Below are 8471 nucleotides of genomic sequence, written 5' to 3' on the forward strand. Positions count from 1 at the left end.
TCTATTCCTCTTGTATTTAAGTAAAATTTTTCGACATAGTGAATTTTCTTCTCCTCTGCGTGGTTTTTTTCGAAAGGGTTTCCACGTAAAATTTATGTGTTCTTTATTTTTATTTATTTTATTCTATTTTATTTTTCACAGTATAAGAACTAAATTATAAAAGTTGTAAAAGCCTATCTTGTGAATATTTACGAGGTTATTATTAAAGTTTAGTCCCTTAATTTTGTCAAATTGGTAGCTAATTAAGGTATAAGGACTAAATTGAAAAATTTTTAAAAGTACATTGCTATGAAACTTAGGGAAGCCAATTTTCTTAAGCTCAAGCTTTCGGTCCTTAATTGTAAGTTAATTTCAAGCCATTTTCTTGTAATTTTTATGTTTTTGAGGCCGTGGAAGCTTGATTTAGATAGCCCATGTACCAACTTTTAAAATAGATAAAGTTGCTAAAAGTTTTCATTGATGAATCATTGAAGAAATTGGTAGTAACTTGTTAGATTTTAAGCTCAGAAGTAAAAAAGGACCAGATTGTAAAGTTTAATTGCTAGTTTTTAAACATAAGGACTAAAGTGTTTAAATTTTGAAATTGTTGTGAAAATCCTATAATTATAGATATTAAGGGGTCATAGAAGGATGTAATTTAGATTGGTTTTGAAACTGAAGCTCAAATTTGAAAGATATTGCAATTTCGATTTCAGAGACTAAATTGAATAAAGTGCATAACTTTGGAGGCATTCAAAAAATGAAAATTGAACCGGTTCATACTTATAATACGATGTTATAAAATGTTTGAAATTGAAAAATTGAATTGAATAATTGTATAGATAAAAAATTGCATCAAATTAATAATCAGGGAAAAGTCAAAATTGTTGAATAGTCCTTGAAGTTCCAACTTAATTGCAAAGTTTTTCAGTTAAGTTCATATGGTATAAATTGTATTTAAATTTTTATATATTTGAATTATTATTTTGTGTAGGTTTGATAATACTTTGAAGTGTTTGCAATTTGGTACAAAAGGTGATCATGGAGTAAATCATAAATAAATGATAAATTGGTTGATTAATTAAGTATGATGAATTACAATTTGAGATTGATTAGTTGAATAGAATTGAAAATAGTGAAGTTTGATGAAATTATGGAATTAACTTTGAATTGGGTTGAAATATAATTCACCATGTGATGAATTGATAGTTTGAACAATGAATTGAATTGATGAGATGCAAATAGAACAAAATGATGATTGAATAAATTGTTATCCTATTAACTATTTGGGTAGAGAAGGATATAATTGACATGCCTTAAGATAGATCGAGTATGGGTTGCTTTGACTACATGTTGATGAATATTGGGCACAACTTATACTTTGGTTATACTGATGAGTGCTGAGCGCAATGTATATACTTCGAATTTTTGTATGAGGCACTAGGTGCCAAATTTGGTGTGTTGGTTGGATCCGTGTATCAATTTGAGTTCGAGTTAGATTAATAGAGGTATAAAATGCAAATTTGATAATGGTTTATCAATTGAATTTATATCATGAAATAATGCTTGAAAGAAGAGTAATAATATATGAATTTTGATAATATCAAAAGATTATGCAAACATGATATACAAGTTGAGAGGACTAATATAAGAATGTGACAAATTAATCAATTTGATTCGGAAAAGGATACGAATTTGATATTGAATTGATTAAATGCTGATGATTATGTGAATTGTATTGAAATGTTGATTATAAGCTAATTGGAATGCTATATATATATGAATTACTATATGATATGGTTATATATTGAACTCACCTTGTTCATATGTGATTGTCATGTTTAGGAAAACCTGTCAAGCTAGCAGTTTATTGTATTAAATTTTAAATTGAGGTAATGTTTAATGCCTATGAACTTAGTAAGCATTTGATATGCTTACCTCGTTATTTTCTCTTTCCCTGTAGGTTACCAACTTGTAGAATGTGTCAAGCAGATCATTAAGAAACTCATACTATCCTGTTATTGATTGGGTAGCCTTTCAATCATTTTAAGCTCAGTTTTGTGGCATGCATATATAGGTTATGTATTTGGTTAACCTTGAATGATACCTTAGCTTAAAATCTATTTTATGTATGACTTTGCCTAATGGTAATGCTTGTTGAGTTGGTATGTTTTTGGTAAATGGTTTGAGTTGTGATTATGGCATTTGAAATGGTAATATTGGATGTGAATTGATAATGATAGAAATGGTAAATGGTTTGATATGCGTACTTTGATAAAGGAATGATATGTTTAAAGGCCATGTAGATACTATAAGTTGAATTGATGATGAATGTGATTATTGGGACATGTCTGAGTATGAAATTAAAGTGACTTTGTGCAGGTAAAGTTGTGTATTGTGCACAAAATGAATAAATTGTGTGAGTTAACCATGGAATAGGTACCAAATGGCCAAATTAGTACCAAAAATAAAATCCATGTCGTGACATCAAGTGATGGTCATCGTGACGAGCTCTAGACCTAAAGCCACAATGTGACGACGAACCTCGTCGTCATAAAGAGGCCAAGTCAGTATGTCATATCACGATGAGGAACTCCCTCACGTCATGACGTCGACCTGAAGTTTTGAAAATTTTACAAATTTTTCCTTGCTCAATCTCGGGCTAACTTTAAAGCATACGTAGGCTTGCATAAGACCTATGAAATATTATATATCATGTCTATGGTTTTAAAAGCTTATGCCTGCATGTATTATTCCTTGATTTGAATGTTAAATGTTAGTAGTTGCTTCTGCAACAGATGTGGCATCCTATAGTTTACATCCGGCAGTCAAGTCGAGTAAAGGGTGTTACATAGATGGTTTTAGGTTATCCTATTTACTTAACTACTTATCAAACAACTTCATAAGTTCACTAATTAAGTCATTTTTCCAAATTTCACTTCATCTATTCACTTTACACATCGAAGTCATTATAACTTATTAATCATTGTTCACGTGGTGACCATCACTTAAGTCATTCAATTTTTAATTCATTCTCTTAATTATGCACGTGTTAATTCATTTTGTCTTCATAACTTCTCTTTATATCTTTTTACAATTTCCATTTCATTTATTCACTTACTTATTTACACATAAGAATTTAATGTCAAGCCTTAATTTCACATTCTCATTATTCAATCATTCATGATCTAATATATAATCTATTACATGTTGGTTTCACCTTTAACCAAGCCACTTTATCTTTTGTCTTCCTTATTACAATACATACTCTCTTTACTTATCTTTCTTTCATAATTCAAGTATGTAATCCATAGTAAACCTAAGTAAAATATTACTGTTTGACACTCAGGATTCCAATCAAACTCCTCATATATTGCACATTTAGTGCATCCAACCTTAATCCACATATACACACAAATTTAGGCCCATAGTACAAATAAGTGTCATGTTATAAGGCATCACATCATCGTTCCAAAGTATGCACACCAATCCCTATGCATGCCAATTGTATCCTAACTATTCAATTAAGCTTAGTAGTGCAATTCACTTATTTAATCAGTTAAGCATCTTAAAATTCATATAACATCAATATCATATTACAATTCTCATGAACATATGCATATACACATATCATTTCTTAATGAGCTTTTTATTGATTTTCATTTATACCATTTTACAACATATTTAATGTTTATATCATAATAGTCACATTAGTATATTTTAAAATAGGCATTTCCTTTTCATTACTTCAATTTCCACTTTTATAGTTATTTCTCTTGGTTACAATGTATTATTATAATTTACTCTCTCTCTTTTTTTTTTGCAATTAATCACATTTTATTTGTTTCATCATTTCTCCCATGATATCATGACATTAAGGTTCTCATAGCACTTTCTTAACTCATTACATTTAGTTGAAGCCATTTCTTATTATTAATAATATCGATATTTAAAGTACTAGCTAATTCAACATTTTAAGGTATTGTTTTCTAGTTTTAAATACATATTCACTTCAACTATTTATTTACTTAAATCATAACCAATTCATTTAAGGAAAGCTTAAAAATCCATGGGTACTACATCTTAGATGAACAAAAATCTAATTCACGATTCTCTTTTCTCTTCTCAACACATAAATCCCTTTTTTCCTTGGCTTGGATTCTTTCTCTCCACTATTCCCATTTTTCTCATTACCAAAACATTAATGTAAACACCATTACAATATGCTCAAGTAGCTTTCACATACCAAAATTCCAAATAACAATGATGGATTAATTGTAAGGATCAAATTATAGTTAAGTGCATGGATTGAAGATGACTGATTCGATGGTTAATACATTTTGTTTAAATATTAAAGGTTTTGTTTAGAAATTGCCAAAATGGATATTGTTAGAGTTAGTTTTGTCTTCTGACTACAATGCCAGTTGCAACTTGAGGTATAGCTAGAAATTGGAGAAAACTTTCCTTATTTAAAATGACATATTTTTTTGTACAAAACTTTCCTTCTCGAATCAAAGTCTTTCAATGCCATCCAGGTTCCCTTATTTAAAAGATCGCATCATGTTAAGCTAAACTTTATTTGATAAATATTTAGATATAAAAAAAATAATGCTTTTGAATAAAACTTGATAAATTTCAAGTGACAATATGTTTCAAAATATTTCTAAGAGATAAATTTTAAAACCTATCTTTCAAACACTTAGAAAATATTTTCAACTTGTTCAAAATGATAATCAATTTTTTCAAACATTTTTGTTAAGTGTAAAACTACTCCCAAGGATTAAAGTATTGATACCTTCTATATGGTATTAATACCCTAACCCAAGTATCGATACCCTTGTCTCGTATCAATACCAATTTAAGCTTCGAAGTTTACAAAAATTTAGCAAAAATCAAAAGTATCGATACCCGTAACAAAGTTTTGATAGTTTCGATACCTTATCCTTGTATCGACACCATTTTAAGGTTCTATGTTTTAAAAATTAAAGAAAAATTGCCCTAGTACCGATACTCTCCCCAAGTTACTGATACCTCATAGCAAGTATCGATACATTCTTTATTGTATTGATACTATAGGCTTAACGATCATTGAATTTAGGCATTCAAATACCTCCTTCAAATGTATCGATACCTTTTGTTGCAGTAGTCATTAATTCTCTAGTTTTTACACTTCCTGTGACATCCCAAAATTGACCATAGTCGGGAAGTGGTTTCGGGATCGCTAAACCGAGTCACCGACATGTTCGAACGTAATATTTATTGTCTAGAATATGTGAAAATGCATGTGTGAATTTTGAATTCTTTGATTTAGTTAATTTGATTGTGAATTGAAAGAAAAAGGACTCATGTGAAAGGATTTAAATAGATGTGGCTAATTTTAAGAGATTAATAAAAGGATGAAGTAAAATAAATGGACTTGCATGTCAAATAGCCCATTTCTAAGGGTAGTGGCGGCCATGTCAAGAGTGATGGGCAAGGAAAACATGTTTCAAACATGTTTAGCTAATGGATTATGCTTGAAAGAATAAAGAAATAAAATTGAAAAAAATAGGGATATGATGAAAACAAAAGAAAAAAAAAGTGTTCATTCTCTCATTTTCTCCTTGCTTGGCGAATATACTAAGAAGAAAGGGGAAAAAGCTTGAGAAAATCAGCCATGGGAGCTTACTAGACTAAGGTGTTTTGATACAAGAAGGTATATTTTATGCCACTCTTGAAAATGCATGCATGATTTGGAGGATTGGTTCAAAATTTTCCTTGAATCTCAAATCGAAACTAAGTTGTTAGGTGAGTTAAAATTGACCATGCATGTTGTTTTCCTTGGTGAGTGTTTTGATGTTGTTGTGATGAAAGCATGGAGATGAGTGAGTTCGAATGTTTAACAAAAAAGGAAATTTTGTGCCATTGAGTTCTTGTTGTTGTGTGTGTGTGCATGAGTATTCGGCCATGCATGTTGTCTTCCTTGGTGAGTGTTTTGATGTTGTTGTGATGAAAGCATGGAGATGAGTGAGTTGAATGTTTAACAAAAGGAAATTTTGTGCCATTGAGTTCTTGTTGTTATGTGTGTGTGCATGAGTATTCGGCCATGCTATAGAATTTATGTTGCAACATGATTAATGCTTAATGAGATGTATAATAGTACTTGTGAATGAGCTTGAGAGTATTTAAACAATTAGACATGAAAAGGGTGGTAATGAGGCTGAAAAATTGTTGGATGGTTAATTGGGTAAGGAATGAAGCATTCGGCCATATGGGGTATAAATGGGCATAGTTGTTAAATACCTTGTATTGGAAACTTTGATAAATAAGTAGCAATAAATTAAGATGAGATTGAGTAAATTTTCAGCTTAGTTGTGTTAAGTATTCGGCAATAACCATAATAATGAATGTGAATGCCGTATGTTTGTGTTTGATGGAGAGGTAAATTGTTTGATTTAGCTCAAGAGCAATGGGGAACTAGATTGGACAAAGGAAAGGAGAAAGCAAACGAGTAGCCGATTTGGAACCATTCTACCCCAAACAAGGTAAGTCATTAAGCACGTATTTGATATTGCTTAAATGATTGTAAAATTTATGCAATTGTGTTTAATGGGATGGTATATATATAAATGAAAATGTATGTGTATGGAGTGATGACATTTGTTGAATGTAAAAGAAATAGTGAAATGTGTAGAAAGTTTGCTTTCGGCACTAAGTGTGCGGGCAATACGTGTGTACGGTGACGAGATCGGCACTAAGTGTGCATGCTGGAAATATATGGCACTAAGTGTGCGTGCTGGAAATATAAGGCACTAAGTGTGCATGCTGGAAAAATATGACACTATGTGTGCAAGCTGGAAAAATACTGACCTTTGGGTGTGCGAGCTCGGAGGGTATGGCACTTTGTGTGTGCGGGCTTAAATTACGTGGCACTAAGTGTGCGAAATCGAGTAGTAAGCACTGTGTGTGCGTACTCTATATATATGGAGGGTGTGTCTCCATTGAATTGAGTATGGACAGCGGATCGGGTAAGTACCTCGAGCTCATGACGAATAGAGAATACGTTCATACTTGGGGTTGAATTTGGTAAGCCTTAAATCTATGTGATGATTGAAATTGTATGGTTGTGCTGGAAAATGAGTTAATGTGTAAAAATGATTCAATTATCTTGTTGTGTAGAATATGAAATGTGGATGTATGACTTGGTACGAGATTGGACCGAAAGGTCCGAGGTATTATGGTATAGATTCGATATGGATGAGTACCTAGCCTCGTTTGTTGTACATCTTGTAGTAACTTTATCGATGGATTGATGAATGCTTATGACTTCTTGAGTTGTAAACTCACTCGGTGTTTTCTTGTCACCCATTTTAGGTCTCTCGGACTCGTATTGTTTGCATGATCGGGACCGTCGTTGAAGTCATCACACCGGCTGAAATCTTGTGGTATTGTTTTTGTTGTTGAAGAACATTTGGCATGTATAGGCTATTATATTTTGTCGAATTGTGGGTTGTAAACTTTAAGCCATGTGAAAATGGCCTATGTGGTCGTCGAGTGGGATGCTAGAACCTATAGCCACGAGTCTTAGAAACTCTAATTTTGATAAGGTGGCCATAATTTGTGTCATGTATGATGGATGATTAAGGCCAAGGAAAGATTCATGAAATTGGCATAGTCTACTGCAGTAACTGTTGCGGACAGCAGCAGTGAGATGAGATTGAAAAATCACTAAAATAGTAGAAGTAGAATTAAATAGTGAGTAAATTATGGAATTTAACCTTGATGAATCTATTTTATATGGATGAAACGAAACGACCATATGAGCAGTATACTGAGAAATATTAAAGTTCTCGTGAGACAGGGCCAGAACGGTTTCTGGGTCCCCTGTTGCGACTTTGAAAATTTACCATAAATTATCCAGAAAGAATTAGGAGTCATGCCTTATATGTACAGATTCCATTTTGAGTCTAGTTTCATTAGAAACAAATGGCACCAGTATTAAAGCCATGTACAGAGAGATATTCAAGTTGTAACGCACGAAGGTCAGAGCAGTCGATCCCTGTAACATGGGTGACTTTAACTAATAAACTGTACCAATTGGCCCAACCAAAAATTCTAAAAATAAATCCATGGATGGGTATGTGAGTCTAAATTCAGAGAAAATTTACAAAACCCGTTTCTGAGTTTTGAAACTCGAGATATGATTTTTAAGGCGACGGTGACGTAGTTTTCCAGCCTGACTGGTAATGTCAAATTGGTTGGTACCTTGAGAGGATTTGGCCGTTAACCCCTCGTGTCCGACACCGGCGTCGGCCACGAGTTAGGGGTGTTACACTTCCCATGGCTCAATTCATTTTCCCAACAACCCCAACGGTTGGAAATCAATGAAAGGCTATAAATACCAACTTCTAAAACTTCTAGAATAATAAGAGATATTACAAGAGATCAAGAGCTATCAAGAAACATCAAGAAATTTATTATATCAACTATTTGTGCTTCAATTTTTCATCTTT

Source organism: Gossypium arboreum, chromosome 11, assembly GCF_025698485.1.
Source record: "Gossypium arboreum isolate Shixiya-1 chromosome 11, ASM2569848v2, whole genome shotgun sequence".
NCBI lineage: Eukaryota > Viridiplantae > Streptophyta > Magnoliopsida > Malvales > Malvaceae > Gossypium > Gossypium arboreum.